At 42.1% G+C, this 16,664-nt stretch overlaps 1 non-coding gene across 1 annotated transcript; it reads right to left on the minus strand.

The window, feature by feature from the left end:
- Window positions 1-16,246: 16,246 nt before the first annotated feature.
- Window positions 16,247-16,354, minus strand: LOC112787122 (small nucleolar RNA R71). Its single transcript, XR_003194553.1, has one exon. It is a non-coding gene; the product is annotated as a small nucleolar RNA R71 (small nucleolar RNA).
- Window positions 16,355-16,664: the final 310 nt, after the last annotated feature.

Below are 16,664 nucleotides of genomic sequence, written 5' to 3' on the forward strand. Positions count from 1 at the left end.
TTCATTTGTCGTGGAGTGTGGCATTGTTCGATATGCCCATAGGACTTGCGGAAATCCTTCGGCCCAAGCTCCCTTTGCATCTTGTAGTCTTCGTTTTAACCCTGCCAATATGACTTTGTTGGCAGCTTCGGCCTGTCCATTGGCTTGAGGGTGTTCGACGGAGGTGAACTGGTGCTTTATATTCAAGTTGGCTACTAGTCACCTGAAGCCTGCATCTGTGAATTGAGTGCCATTGTTTGTGGTTATGGAGTATGGAACCCCGAACCTCGTGACAATGTTCCTGTATAGGAATTTCTGACTTCTTTGAGCGGTGGCATTGGCTAGGGGCTCTGCCTCAATCCATTTTGTAAAATAGTCTACTCCGACTATGAGGATTTTTACTTGTCCTGATCCCTGGGAAAAGGGTCCGAGAAGATCAAGTCCCCATTTTGCAAATGGCCAGGGCAAAGTTACACTGATGAGCTCTTCTGGCGGGGCGATGTGGAAGTTGGCATGTTTTTGATATGGTGGACATGTCTTTACAAATTATATAGCTTCCTTCTGTAGGGTTGGCCAATAAAATCCCGCTCGAAGTACTTTTTTGGCAGGAACTCGTGCTCTGAGATGATTGCCGCACATGCCGCCGTGTACTTCTTCTAACACTTCCTTTGTGTTGTTGGTCGGCACGCATTTAAGTAGTGGTATTGAGATCCCTCTTTTGTACAGGATGTTGTTTATAATAGTGTAGTACTGTGCCTCCCTTTTTAATTTTTTTGCCTCATTTTCCTCCGTGGGGAGCGTCTCTGCTTTGAGGTAGTTAATTATGGGGTCATCCATCCTTGGTCTTGACTTGTGATGGCTAGGATTTTTTCTGCTTCCGATATTGACGGGTTCTGTAGTATTTCCTGGATGAGGCTTCTATTGTTGCCCCCTGGTTTGGTGCTGGCTAATTTTGAGAGTGCGTCTGCTCGGGCATTTTGCTCGCAGGGTATGTGGTAGATTTTATATTCCCCGAGTTGTCCGAGCTGTTCCTTGGTTTTATTCAAATACTTTTTCATGGTGGGATCTTTGGCTTGATAGCTCCCTGTTATTTGCGAGGTGACTACTTCTGAATCGCTGTAAATGTTGAGTTTTTTAGCTCCAACCTCTGTAGCCAGCTTTAAACCGGCTAATAACGCTTCGTATTCCGCCTGGTTATTTGAGGCTGGGAACCAAAACTTGAGGGAGACCTCAACTTGGGTTCCTTGGTTGCTTTCTATTATCACGCCTGCGCCGCTTCCAGTCTTATTTGAAAAACTGTCCACGTAGAGATTCCATTCTGTGGGGGTCTCCAAGGCATCTGTAAATTCTGCGATAAAATCGGATAGGTACTGTGATTTAATGGCCGTCCGAGCTTCATATTGGAGGTCGAATTCTGATAACTCGACTGCCCATTGTAAAATTCTGCCTGCTAAATCTGTTTTCTGCAATATTCTTTTTATGGGCTGGTTGGTTCGAACCTTAATGGTGTGAGCCTGGAAGTACGGGCGAAGTCGTCGAGATGTTAGAATGAGAGTATAGGCAAACTTTTCTATTTTCTGGTAGTTCAGCTCGGATCCTTGTAGTGCTTTACTAATGAAGTAGACGGGTTGTTGCCCACTTTCGTCTTCTCTAACTAGTGCTGAGGCTATTTCTCGGCTTCCTACTACGAGATATAGTACGATTGGTTCTCCTTCTCGTGGTCGAGATAAGATAGGCGGTCGTCCTAAGAACTCCTTGAAGTCTTGGAAGGCTTGTTCGCATTCTGTCGTCCATTCGAACTGTTTTCCCTTCCTTAAAGTAGCATAGAAGGGGAGAGGTCTTATTGCTGCCCCTGCTAGGAATCTGGATAGGGCGGCCAATCTCCCGTTGAGTTGCTGCACTTCTTTGACACAGGTCGGGCTCTTCATGTTGAGTATGGCTTGGCATTTATCCGGGTTTGCTTCAATTCCTCTTTGTGTGTGCATGAAACCTAGGAATTTGCCTGCTTCTACCGCGAAGGTGCATTTTGCCGGATTAAGTCGCATGTCATGCTTCCTTATGGTGTCGAACACTTGAGCCAGGTCAGACAATAATGTATCTTCGCTTTGTGTCTTTATCAACATGTCGTCCACATAGACTTCCATGATCTTTCCAATGTGGTCTGAGAAGACTTTATTCATCAGCCTTTGATAAGTAGCTCCTGCGTTCTTGAGACCGAAGGGCATTACGATGTAGCAGTAATTTGCTTTTGGCGTTAAAAACGAGGTCTTTTCTTGATCTGGTGGATACATGGGGATTTGGTTGTATCCTGAGTATGCATCCATAAATGAGAGGTATCTATATCCGGAGGAAGCATCTACCAGAGTGTCGATACTTGGGAGTGGGTAAGGATCTTTTGGGCAGGCTTTGTTGAGATCGATGTAATCGGTACACATTCGCCACTTCCCATTTGATTTTTTCACCAAGACGACGTTGGCTAGCCATAATGGATACTTGACTTCTCTTATGAATCCTGCCTCCAGTAGTGCCTGTACTTGCTCTTCCACCGCTTGGGATCGCTCTGGCCCAAGTTTTCTTCGTTTCTGCTACACTGGCCGAGATCCCGGATAGACCGCCAACTTGTGGCATATTAGCTTGGGGTCTATACCTGGCATATCTGTGGCTTTCCATGCGAAGAGATCGACATTATCGCGTAAGAATTGTATCAGTAATTCTTTTGAGTCTCCTCTTAGGATCGTTCTGATATTAGTTGTTTTGTCCGTGGTGTCTCCGATCTGAACCTTCTCTATCTCGCCTTCCGGCTGCGGACGGAGTTCTTCTGGTCGCTGAACTCCACCAAGCTCAATTGTATGAAACTCTTCTCCTCTGCCTCTGAGGTTTAGACTTTCGTTATAACAGCGGCGTGCCATCTTTTGATCTGCTTTTACCGTAGCTATCCCCTCTGTAGTTGGGAATTTCATGCATAGATGTGGAGTTGAGACTATTGCGCCGAGTTGATTGAGTGTTGTCCGACCTATTAGGGAATTGTAGGCTGAACTTATGTTGACCACGATGTAGTCTATCTTGAGGGTCCTGGATTGGTTCCCTTTTCCGAAGGTTGTGTGTAGTGATACGTATCCCAGTGGTTGTACCGGTATCTCCTAGTCCGAACAGACTATTCGGGTATGCTCTAAGCTCCTTTTCGTCTAAGCCAAGTTTGTCGAAGGCTGTTTTGAATAAGATGTCGGCAGAACTCCCTTGGTCTACTAATGTGCGGTGTAGATTGGCATTTGCCAGTATGATAGTGATGACCATGGGGCCGTCGTGTCCCGTGATAATGCCGGATGCGTCCTCTTTAGTGAATGTTATCGCAGGGATGTCGGGTGCCTCCTCCTTTCCCTCGACATGATATACTTCTTTGAGATATCTTTTTCGGGATAATTTGGAGATCCCGCCTCCTGCGAATCCCCCGTGTATCATGTGGACGTGTCTTTCTGGTGTCCGAGGTGATCGCTCAGCTCGTCCGTCATCTTCGTCCCTTCGTCTCTTTCTTTGGTCATCATCTCGGGTAGCCAGAAAGCGATCTAATCTTCCTTCTCTCACCAATTTCTCTATGATATTCTTTAAGTCGAAGCACTCTTTGGTGGAGTGCCCTCGAACTCGGTGGTATTCACAATATTCCTTCCGGTTTCCTCCTCCTCTTTTGCCTTTGAGTGGTCGTGCTGGGGGAATTTTCTCCGTATGGCAGACTTCTTTGTATACATCGACCAGGGATACTCTGAGAGGAGTGTAATTATGGTATTTTTTTATTTTTTCCCCTTGTTAATCTTCTTTCCTTTTGGATTCCTTGTCTTTGTCTCGGTAGGAGGCCCCAGATTTTGAGGTTTCTCCCAGCCGAGCATTCTCATCCATGTTGATGTATTTTTCTGCTCGCTCCTGTACTTCGTCTAAGGAGGTGGGGTACTTCTTTGATATAGATTGGCTAAAAGGTCCCTCTCGTAGGCCATTGATGAGTCCCATGATGGCGGCCTCTATTGGTAAACTTTGTATGTCCATGCATGTTTTGTTGAATCTTACCATGTAGTTGCGGAGACTCTCCCGATCTCCTTGCTTGATCCCTAGTAAACTGGGTACGTGCTTGGCCTTATCCTTCTGGATGGAGAATCTGGCCAGGAACTTTTTGGCCAGGTCATCAAAGTTTGAGATGGACTTTGGAGGTAAGTTGTCGAACCATCTGATCGCTGTCTTCGTGAGGGTTGTTGGAAAAGCTTTGCAGCGAACGGCATCTGAGGCGTCGGTAAGGTACATTCTGCTTCTGAAATTGCTGAGATGATGGTTGGGATCTATGGTGCCGTCGTACAAAATCATATCCGGGAGTTTGAAGTCTTTTGAAATTTTGGTTTTCATGATTTCCCTGGTGAATGGATCTTGTTCTTTGCGTGAATTTTCCTCAGGAGTAGTCCGAGGAGTTTTCAATTTGAGATCGGCTTCTAATTGCTGTAGTTTTTCTTCCAATTCTCGATGTCGCCGTACCTCTCTTTGTAGATCCTTTCCGATTTCCCGTTGTTGTTGGGTTTCTTTCTCAAGTTGTTTCAAGCGATCTTGAAGTGCCTCTATTGCTCCCGGATTTGATGAATTTTTGTCTCCGTTGGATTCCGGGGTATCTTTCAGTGTGGTGTCTGCGTTTTTGTGTGGCATTCTGTTTTCTAGATCTGAATCGTGGTCATTGTCATGGCCGTCCGCCATAGTGGTGGGATGACTTCCAGGTTCCCCGGCAACGGCGCCAATGTTCCGAGGGTTACCTGAAACTGGAGGTCGATCTCGGACAGGATCTTCTGTACTGGTCGGAGATAACGTGTCCGGCTGGTTGATGGCGGCCGGAGCTGTTGTATCCGACTTGTTGGATTTACAGCACTGCTGATCCTTGGTCACCGAAGGGTGGGGGGTACCTGCAAGAGACTCCGATGCTTAAGTTAGCACGGGTATTAAGTAGGTTTTATGTAGAATCAGAGTATGAGTTATACCTGGGTGCTCCAGTGTATTTATAGTAGTGTGGGCTGACCTTTCTGATAAGATAAGTTAGTTATCTTATCTTATCTTATCCTGTTTTGGATAAAGTCAGCTTATCTTCAAGGGAACCCCCTTTATCTCTATAGGCTTGGATTGCCTTTGGATTTGGGTCGTGTTCCTTTATTTGGGCCCTTTATTGGGCTTTCCTGTCGATTTGGCCAAGCTCTTTTAGAAGAGGTCGGGTAGTCTGACCTGAAGAGGTCGGTCGCTTTGTCGCCAATCATCCCGGGTCGGGTAGCTCGACCCAGGGTATGAACATCTGCAAAGCCGGCAAATTGTTTATTTCCTACAGAGGCAGGTTGAGAAGCCTTCTTGAGGGGGTCATTATCAGCACTTACAGGTGTCTGATCCCTCAATGGCGTTTGAACGCCAGGGTTGGACGTGGATTGGGCGTTTAACACCAGATTCCAACCCTTTTCTGGCGTTTGAACGCCAGAACCGGACATGGATTGGGCATTTAACGCCAGTTTTCACCCTTTTCTGGCGTTTGAACGCCAGACTTATTCCTCTTTGGGCTCTTACTGTCCTCAGAGGGATTTTGGGTAGCAGGTTGCTCATCCTCTATCAGCTGTTCCTTTCTTGGCTTTCTGCTGCTTTAAGTTGAGATATTTAATGTTTTTCCACTTCTTAATTGAGCTGCTTGGCACTCCACTGTTATCTATTTTGATAACTGCTGTTTTGTCTGATTCAATTGTGATTTCATATCTTTGTTAGCAATTTTGGTTTCTTGTAGCATCTCTTTAAATTCTGCTAACTGCCTTGTTATAGATGATAGTTGCTGATTGAGTTCAGCAACTTGTTCCTAAGGACTAAAGTCAATTGATACTGCCTTAGCTTCTTCTTTCATGGAGGATTCATTACTTATGTATAGATGCTGATTTCTAGCAACTATATCAATAAGCTCTTGAGCCTCTTCAATAGTCTTTCTCATGTGTATAGATTCACCAGCTGATTAGTCTAAAGATATCTAAGCTTTTTCTGTAAGCCCATAGTAGAAGATTTCTAATTGCACCCACTCTGAAAACATTTCAGAGGGGCATTTCCTTAGCATCCCTCTGTACCTCTCCCAGGCATTATAAAGGGATTCATCATCCACTTGTTTAAAGCCTTGGATGTCCAGCCTTAGCTGTGTCATTCTTTTTGGAGGGAAATATTGATTTAGGATTTTGTCTGATAACTGTTTTCATGTTCTTATGCTTGCTGTGGGTTGGTTATTTAACCACCTCTTAGCTTGATCTTTTACAGCAAATGGAAACAGTAACAGCCTGTATACATCTTGATCTACCTCCTTGTCACGCACTGTGTCAACAATCTGCAAGAACTACGCCAAAAACTCAGTAGGTTCTTCCTGTGGAAGACCAAAATACTGGCAATTTTGCTGCACCATGACAATGAGCTGAGGATTTAGCTCAAAACTGCTTGCTTTGATGGGAGGTGTTCATACCCTGGGTCAAAGCTGTCTGACCCGGGATGTTTAGCGACAAGCCGACCGACCTCTTCAGGTCAGACTATCTGACCTCTTCTCAAAGAGCTCGGCCAATGTCTGACCTCTTCACAAAGAGCTCGGACAAAACGCCACAGAGGCCCAAGTAGGCCCAAACGAAGGAACACAGCCCAATCTAAAGGCAGCTAAAGCCCAGAAAGATAAAGGCGGTTCCCCAGAAGATAAGATGACCTCACTTAAAGATAAGATAAGATAAGATAACTATCTTATCTCCAGAAAGGTCACTCTACAACAATTATAAATACACTGGAGCACCCAAGTATAACTCATACTTTGATTCTACTAAAAAACCTGCTTAATACCCTTGCTAACTTAAGCATCGGAGTCCCTTGCAGGTACCCCCACCCTCCGGTGACCAAGGATCAGTAGCGCAGCCAGTCCAACAAGTCGGACACAATAGCTCCGGCCGCCACCCACCTGCTGGACACGTCATCTCCGACCAGTACAGAAAATCTCGTCCGAGATCGACCCACAGTTTCAGGTAATTCTCGGAACATTGGCGCCGTTGCCGGGGAACCTGGAAGTCATCCCATCACCATGGCGGACGACCGTGACAACAATCAAAACTCTGGTTTGGCAGACAGAACGCCAACAAAAACACAGACGCCACCTCCAAAGACACACCTCAAAAGGGGGGAGATAAGCAACCCCCAAACACAAAAATTTTGGAAGCTATCCATGAGCAACAAAATTGCCTTAATCAGCTGGAACAAGAGGCTGAACATCAACGGGAATCCGAAAGAAACCTTCGGAGAGAAACAAAGACAACGTCGAAAGCTAGACGATAAGCTCTTAAAGCAAAAAAGCCGATCTCAAAACCAAGACCACTTGATCCAGTCATGAAGACAGCCCCCACAAAGATCAAGACCCATTCACCAAGGAGATCATGAAAGCTAAAAGTCCCAAAGGACTTCAAAGCTCCCGATGTGATCCCATACGACAGCACATCGGATCCAAGCCATCATCTTAGCAATTTCAGAAGCAGAATGTATCTCACTGATGCCTCGGACGTTATTCGATGCAAAGCCTTCCCGACTACTCTAACAAAGCATGCCTGGACATGCAAAGTCTGCCAATAGAAGCAGCTATCATGGGTCTCATTATTGGCCTGCGAGAAGGACCTTTCAACCACTCACCCAACATCTTTAAACGAAGTTCAAGAAAGGGTGAAAAAATATATCAATATGGAGGAGAACTCCTGATTGGGAGACAGCTCAAAAACTAGATTCTCCTAACCCACTACGGGACAAGGATAAAGAGTCCAGGAAGAAAGAAGACCAACCCACTGAGAAACCTATGTCTTGTGGATGTTTAACGAGAAATACGCAACACTGAGAAGATCTCACCATCTCGCCCAATCAAAAGCAAAAAGGAGAAAGAGGTCGGACGAGTTGAAGGTCCACCTTACACTAAAGAGGTCGGACGAGTTGAAGGTCCACCTCACAACAAAGAGGTCAGACGAGTTGAAGGTCCACCTCACACCAAAGAGGTCGGGCGAGTTGAAGGTCCACCATACACCGAAGAGGCCGGACAAGTGGAACATCCACCTCACACCAAAGAGGTCGGACAAGTTGAACGTCTACCTCACCCCCCTAAGAGACGTGTTCATATGATAAATGGAGGATTCGCAGGAGGTTCGATCTCCAAATCATCTTGCAAAAGACACCTCAAAGAGGTATATTAAGGAAGGGATAGAGGTTTGAAAAGGACAATGGAATGCGAACAAGCCTTCCGAGATTTCAAAAATTCTTGGGGCAACCACCCATTCTCACTAAACCCCGGGAAAGTGAAGAACTCATATTATACCTCGCAATGGGAAGTCGGGCAATAGCCTCAGCACTAGTCAGAGAAGACGAAAGTGGGCAACAACCCATCTACTTCATCAGCAAAGCTCTACAAGGGGCCGAACTAAACTATCAAAAGATAGAAAAAGTTCGCCTACGCTCTCGTACTCACCTCTCAATGACTCCACCCATACTTTCAAGCTCACACTATCAGAGTTCGGACCAACCAGCCCATAAAAGGCATCCTACAGAAAACAAACTTAGCTAGAAGAATCCTATAGAGGACAGCTCGGATAATTGGGGGGACCCTGGACAAAACCAGAGAATATCTCGGACAATTCGGGGGACCCCGGACAAAAACAGAAAACAGCTCGGACAAAGCGGGGAAAATGAAGTCCGACACATAGAATGCCAAAGATGATGCATTTTCAAAACCAGCCAACACCAACAACTCGGACAAAATCGGGGAAAATGAAGTCCGACACATAGAATGCCCGAGCTGATGCATTTTCAAAACTAGCAAACACCAAACTAGAGGGCAATAACAGAAGCCTCATCCAGGCTACATTACAAGACCACAACAAGTCGATCTCGAAGGCGGTATACGGAATGTACTCAGGGTCAGCCATAGTAACACGCATTAAAACTATGCAATCCAGCCAATCAAACATGCTTTCTGGGATCTTAGTAGACATCTCAAAGACATAGGTCGACTATGGGGTTACTACCAAACAACTCGGGCAAATAAGAAAATAACTCGGACAATAAGAGCAAAATATCAAGTGACAGACGTGGCGGTAAAAGGGAAACCCCAGGACTCACACGAAAGTCCAGGGGCACCCTTTGGAGGCAACAACAGGGCAAGAACACAGAAAAAAGAAGTCGACAATCTATACCCAAACAGTCCGAACACCTCTCAAACAAAAGGTCAAAACAAAAGCTAGAACTTTTGTACAAAAGGAGTCAGGCAACGATGAAAAGAAACTGGAACAGCAACCAAACCCTAAGCAAAGCACACATTCTTCTCAAAAGCGAATGACAAAAGAAAAGTGACAACAAACGATCAAAGATGCAAACTTTTTGCAGAAAGAACCAACGTTCTTCAAAGCAAATACAAAGTCAAAGCCTTACATCAAAAGCATGCCAACTTCCCTATAGCCCCACCTGAAGAGCTCTCACAAGTCCTATGGGTATATCGGACAACCCCACACTCCACTACAAAGGAATCAGCCTTCTGATTAGCTTACGGAATGGAGGCAATAATCCCACTGGAGGTCAAAGAAGGATCACCCAGAGTGATCCACTACAGTTAAGAGGCCAACTCCCAACTTCAAAAGGAAGAACTCGTCCTACTTCCAGAAATCTGAGAAAGAGCTCGGATCAAGAAAGAGGCGTTAAAACGTCAAATGGCCTCAAGATACAATCGGAAGGTAATCTAGCAACAACGATCTCATCCTAATCCGAAATGACATCAGAATAGGTCGGTCAGGAGAAGAGAAGCTAGCAGCCAACTGGAAAGGACCATACCAAGTTGTTTAAAAGAACTGGTGAAAGGTTGCTATAAAGTGTCCATCCTCGAGGGGTAAGAGCTACCAAGGTCATGGCATGCCTGCAATCTAAAAAGGGTGCCAGGCCGAGATCCAAAAAGATTGCCCGACTTAGAAAGGTAAGTACTAACATGTACACACTCTTATCTTTATTTTATTGTTTAAAAGATTGCAGATTCCCTAAAAAGTTCCCCATCAAGACGCCCGACTACGGCCGGTCGGCAAGGTGAACACCAAATTCACCGCCCGATCACGACAAAGTTGGCAAGATGAAAACCAAATTCATCGTCCGATTACAAAGCGACAGGTCGGCAAGGTGAACACCAAATTCACCGCCCGATCACGACAAAGTTGGCAAGATGAAAACCAAATTCATCGTCAGATTACAAAGCGACAAGTTGGCAAGGTGAAAACCAACTTCACCGCCCGACCACGATGAAAACCGAATTCATCGTTTGATTTCGACAAAGGTTGACAAAGTGAAAACAAAATTCATTACTATACCAAGACGCATTAATCTGAAATGCAAAATTTCACTGCCGGATCACGACAAGGTTGGCAGGGTGAAAACCAAATTCACCGCCCAATCACGATAAAAGTCGGAAAAGATGAAACCAGAATTCATCGCCTGATTTCGACAAGGTCGGCAAAAAAGTGAAAGCAGAATTCATCGCCTGATTATAAAGCTACAGATCGGTAGAAAGGGAAAAACAAATTTACTGCACGATCACGCAACAGAGATGAAAACCAAATTCATCTAAAGGTCGACCAAACGAGGATTGAACCAAACTTCTACAAATCTGTAAAGATGAAAACGGAATAATACAAGATGTTATCGAAAGTGATCTGGAGAAAGGACCTGACGAGGTCTTAATGAATTGCTAAATAATAACTTAAAGACTGGCCGACGTTAAGAAGTCGGACCAAGTCAACCCAAGTTATAAGTAAACCCTGGAAAGAGGTCTGGCCAACCCTATAAAAGAGGATTACTCTAACTTAGAAGGGCTCGACATGACGAAGTCGGCCCAAAACATAAAAGTTATAAAAGTAATCCCTGAAAGAGACCTGAACAAGGTCCAAGGAAGTGGATTACAAAAATAACTTAGAAGGGCCCGACGTGACGAAGTCAGCCCAAAACATAAAAGTTATAAAAGTAATCCCTGAAAGCTTCCTGAACAAGGTCCAAGAAAGAGGATTACAAAATAACTTAGAAAGAACCGACATGAGGAAATCGGCCTCCTTTTGTACGCTAAAGTTACAAAAACTAATCCCTGAAAGAGACCTGAACAAGGTCCAAGAAAGAGGATTACAAAAATAACTTAGAAGGGCCCGACATGATGAAGTCGACCCAAATCACAAAGTTATAAAAGTAATCCATAAGAAGAGACCTGACAAAGGTCCAAATAAAATGGATTACTAGAAATAACTTAGAAGCGACCGACATGAAGAAGTCGGCCCAAGACAATTAAAGCAACAGAGTTATAAAAAGTAAATCCATAAAAAAGAGATCCGGCGAAGCCTAATTAAAAATGAATTACTAAAAATAACTCAGAAAGAATCGACAAGCGAAGTCGACCAACGAAAGCTACAGAGTGGACTGACAAGAGAAGTTGGACCAACAAAAGCTACAGCTTGGACCGACAAAAAGAAGTCGGACCAACGAAAGCTAAAGAAGGATCGACAAAGAGAAGTCGGACCAACAAAAAAAGTGCGCTAAAAGGGACATAGCTCCACCCAAAAAGCCACGGCTCCACGACAAGGCTATCGACATTGTTCAGTCTAACTAAAAAGGTTCTACCAAGAACACTAAAAAGTTGTCGGACAAGTTAGCCCCAAAGGTCATCCCGCCTAAACAGAAGACGGACTAAAAAAAGATCTAATCAAAAAGAGGTTGGATAGCAAAGTACCAACACTCTATAAACATCTCACAAAGTCCAAGGAAAGGTCAAAAGACCAAAGCAAGAAGTACTTCACTGAAAAGTACGAAGTCTTGAAAAAAAAGACACTACTTAAAAAGCCAAAAGCACAGGCTCAAAGACGGAGCTAAATAGTCATCCAAACAAACTATAAAAAGGTTCCCCACTGGAACACTACCTAAAAAGTTGTTGGATTATGACTAAAAAGCCCGGGCAGTGAAGACAAACAAGTCGGAAGAAAGGCTGAAAAGCCCTCTCAACAAACAAAAAAGGGCAATACCAGACGCGCACAAGGAGAAACTACTCAAGGTCGACCAAAGTCAGGATGCTTGAGCACGACTGATGAGCGGATAATTTATACGCTTTTTGGCATTGTTTTTAGTATGTTTTTAGTAGAATCTAGTTACTTTTGGGGATGTTTTTATTAGTTTTTATGTTAAATTCACATTTTTGGACTTTACTATGAGTTTTTGTGTTTTTCTGTGATTTCAGGTATTTTCTGGCTGAAATTGAGGGACTTGAGCAAAAATCAGATTCAGAGGTTGAACAAGGACTGCTGATGCTGTTGGATTCTGACCTCGCTGTACTCAAAGTAAATTTTCTGGAGCAACAAAACTCAAAATGGCGCGCTTTCAATTGCGTTGGAAAGTAGACATCCAGGGATTTCCAGCAATATATAATAGTCCATACTTTGGCCGAGTTTAGATGACGTAAAAGGGCGTTGAACGCCAGTTCTACGCTGCTGTCTGGAGTTAAACGCCAGAAACACGTCACAAACCAGAGTTGAACGCCAGAAACACGTTACAACCTGGCGTTCAACTCCAGAAAGAGCCTCTGCACGTGTAACATTGAAGCTCAGCCCAAGCACACATCAAGTGAGCCCCGGAAGTGGATTTATGCATCAATTACTTACCTCTGTAAACCCTAGTAGCTAGTTTAGTATAAATTGGACCTTTTACTATTGTATTAGACATCTTTGGAAGATCCTGGATTGTATTTTTGATCCTGTGATCACGTTTTAGGGGCTGGCCATTCGGCCATGCCTGGACCTTTCACTTATGTATTTTTAACGGTAGAGTTTCTACACTCCATAGATTAAGGTGTGGAGCTCTGCTGTTCCTCATGAATTAATGCAAAGTACTACTATTTTTCTATTCAACTCAACTTATTCCGCTTCTAAGATATTCATTCGCACTTCAACATGAATGTGATGAACGTGACAATCATCATCATTCCCCCACGAACGCGTGCCTGACAACCACTTCCGTTCCACCTTAGATTGGATGATTATCTCTTGGATCTCTTAATCAGAATCTTCGTGGTATAAGCTAGATTGATGGCGGCATTCATGAGAATCCGGAAAGTCTAAACCTTGTCTGTGGTATTCCGAGTAGGATTCTGGGATTGAATGACTGTGACGAACTTCAAACTCGCGAGTGCTGGGCGTAGTGACAGACGCAAAAGGAGGGTGAATCCTATTCCAGTATGATCGAGAACCTCAGATGATTAGCCGTGCTGTGACAGAGCATTTGGACCATTTTCACAAGAGGATAGGATGCAGCCATTGACCACGGTGATGCCTCCAGATGATTAGCCATGCAGTGACAACGCATCGGACCATTTTCACAGAGAGGATGAAAAGTAGCCATTGACAATGGTGATGTCCTTACATAAAGCCAGCCATGGAAAGGAGTGAGACTGATTGGATGAAGACAGCAAGAAAGCAGAAGTTCAGAGGGACGAAAGCATCTCTATACGTTTATCTGAAATTCTCACCAATGATATACATAAGTATTTCTATCTTTATTCTCTGTTTATTTATTATTATTTTCGAAAACTCCATAACCATTTGATATCCGCCTGACTGAGATCTACAAGATGACCATAGCTTGCTTCATACCAACAATCTCTGTGGCATCGACCCTTACTCACGTAAGGTTTTATTACTTGGACGACCCAGTGCACTTGCTGGTTAGTTGTATCGAAGTTGTGAATAAAAAACGATTTATTAAGACGTGCGTACAGAGTTTTTGGCGCCGTTGCCTGAGATCACAATTTCATGCACCAAGTTTTTGGCGCCGTTGCCGGGGATTGTTCGAGTTTGGACAACTGATGGTTCATCTTGTTGCTCAGATTAGGTAATTTTCTTTTTGTTTTATTTTCAAAAATTTTTCAAAAATCTTTAAAAAATTTCTCATCTGTTTTCGAAAAAAAATAAAAAATTCTTTTCAAAAATTTTTATTATGTTATTCAGAATTTTTAAGAATGAATTCTAGTGTTTCATGAAGCATGTTGAAGCCTGACTGGCTATAAAGCCATGTCTAAATTCATTTGGACTGGGGCTTCCAACCCAACATTATCAAGAGCACGCTAGTTGTTGCTAATCCACCTGCTGCTGTTCCAGATCCAAAAGATTTACATGCTAAAGCTTGACTTGCTATTAAGCCATGTCTAACCCTCAGATTGGAGCTTTAGAATAAGAGTGCAAGATTCCTGGAATTCATATTAAAAATTTTGGAATCCTTATTTTCTTTTTCACACTAATTTTCGAAAAATATAAAATAAAAATACAAAAAATTAATAAAATCATAAAAAAAATCAAAAATATTTTGTGTTTCTTGTTTGAGTCTTGAGTCAATTTCAAGTTTGGTGTCAATTGCATACTCGTCTTGCATTTTTCGAAAATTGCATTCATGCATTGCATTCATCATGATCTTCAAGTTGTTCTTGATAAACCTTCTTGATTGATCTTCATATTATATTGTTTTGTGTTGTGTGGTATTTTTCATATGCATTCTTGAATTCTTAGTGTCTAAGCATTAAAGATTTCTAAGTTTGGTGTCTTGCATGTTTTCTTTGCATAAAAAATTTTTCAAGAATAAGTTCTTGGTGTTCATCTTGACATTCATAGCATTCTTGCATGCATTCATTGTTTTGATCCAAAAATTTTCATGCATTGAGTATTTTTGTTGTTTTTCTCTCTCATCATAAAAGTTAAAAAATAAAAAAAAATATCTTTCCCTCTTTTCTCTCATAAATTCGAAAATTTGAGTTGACTTTTTCAAAATTTTTAAAATCTAGTTGCTTCTTATGAGTCAAATCAAATTTTCAATTTAAAAATCTTATCTTTTTCAAAAATCATATCTTTTTCATTTTTCTTATTTATTTTCGAAAATTTTAAAACTATTTTTCAAAAATCTTTTTCTTAATTTCATCCCCTAATTTTCGAAAATTACAATAACAATTAATGTTTTGATTCAAAAATTTCAAGTTTGTTACTTACTTGTTAAGAAAGATTCAAACTTTAAGTTCTAGAATCATATTTTGTGATTTCTTGTGAATCAAGTCATTAATTGTGATTTTAAAAATTAAATCTTTTTCAAAACTAATTTCAATCATATCTTTTCAAAAATATCTTATTATCTTATCTTTTCAAAATCATATTTTTTTCAAAAATTTGATTTTAAAATATCTTTTCTAACTTCTTATCTTCTTATCTTTTCAAAATTGATTTTCAAATTTGTTTCAACTAACTAACTAACTTTTTGTTTGTTTCTTATCTTTTTCAAAACTACCTAACTAACCCTCTCTCTCTAATTTTCGAAAATATCTCCCTCTTTTTCAAAAATTCTTTTTAATTAACTAATTGTTTCAAAATTCAATTTTAATTTATTTCTTCTTTTAATTTTCGAAAATCACTAACCATTTTTCAAAAATAATTTTCGAAAATTCTCTTTCTTTCTCATCTCCTTCTATTTATTTATTTATCTACTAACACTTCTCTTCATCTCACATCTCTGCTCTCCTCACCCTTGTGTTTCTTTCCTTACATTACATTCTTTTCTTCTTCTTTTCTTCTACTCACACAGGGACCTCTATACTGTGGTAAAAAGGATCCCTATTATTATTATTTTTCTGTTCCCTCTTTTTCATATGAGCAGGAGCAAGGACAAGAATATTCTTGTTGAAGCAAATCCAGAACCTGAAAGGACTCTGAAGAGGAAACTAAGAGATGCTAAATTACAACAATCTAGCAAGCACCTTTCAGAAATTTTCGAACAAGAAGAGGAGATGGCAGCCGAAAATAATAATAATGAAAGGAGGATGCTTGGTGACTTTACTGCACCTAATTCCAATTTACATGGAAGAAGCATCTCCATCCCTACCATTGGAGCAAACAACTTTGAGCTGAAACCTCAATTAGTTTCTCTGATGCAGCAGAATTGCAAGTTTCATGGACTTCCATCTGAAGATCCTTTTCAGTTCTTAACTGAATTTTTGCAGATTTGTGATACTGTTAAGACTAATGGAGTAGATCCTGAAGTCTACAGGCTCATGCTTTTCCCTTTTGCTGTAAGAGACAGAGCTAGAGTGTGGTTGGACTCTCAAGCCAAAGATAGCCTGAACTCTTGGGATAAGCTGGTCAAGGCTTTCTTAGCCAAGTTCTTTCCTCCTCAAAAGCTGAGAAAGCTTAGAGTGGATGTTCAAACCTTCAGACAGAAAGAAGGTGAATCCCTCTATGAAGCTTGGGAGAGATACAAGCAACTGACCAAAAAGTGTCCTTCTAACATGCTTTCAGAATGGACCATCCTGGATATATTCTATGATGGTCTGTCTGAATTAGCTAAGGTGACATTGGACACTTCTGCAGGTGGATCCATTCATCTAAAGAAAATACCTGCAGAAGCTCAAGAACTCATTGACATGGTTGCTAATAACCAGTTCATGTACACTTCTGAGAGGAACCCTGTGAGCAATGGGACGCCTCAGAAGAAGGGAGTTCTTGAAATTGATACTCTGAATACCATATTGGCTCAGAATAAAATATTGACTCAGCAAGTCAATATGATTTCTCAGAGTCTGAATGGAATGCAAGCTGCATCCA

Source organism: Arachis hypogaea, chromosome 20, assembly GCF_003086295.3.
Source record: "Arachis hypogaea cultivar Tifrunner chromosome 20, arahy.Tifrunner.gnm2.J5K5, whole genome shotgun sequence".
In the NCBI taxonomy this organism is placed as follows: Eukaryota; Viridiplantae; Streptophyta; class Magnoliopsida; order Fabales; family Fabaceae; genus Arachis; species Arachis hypogaea.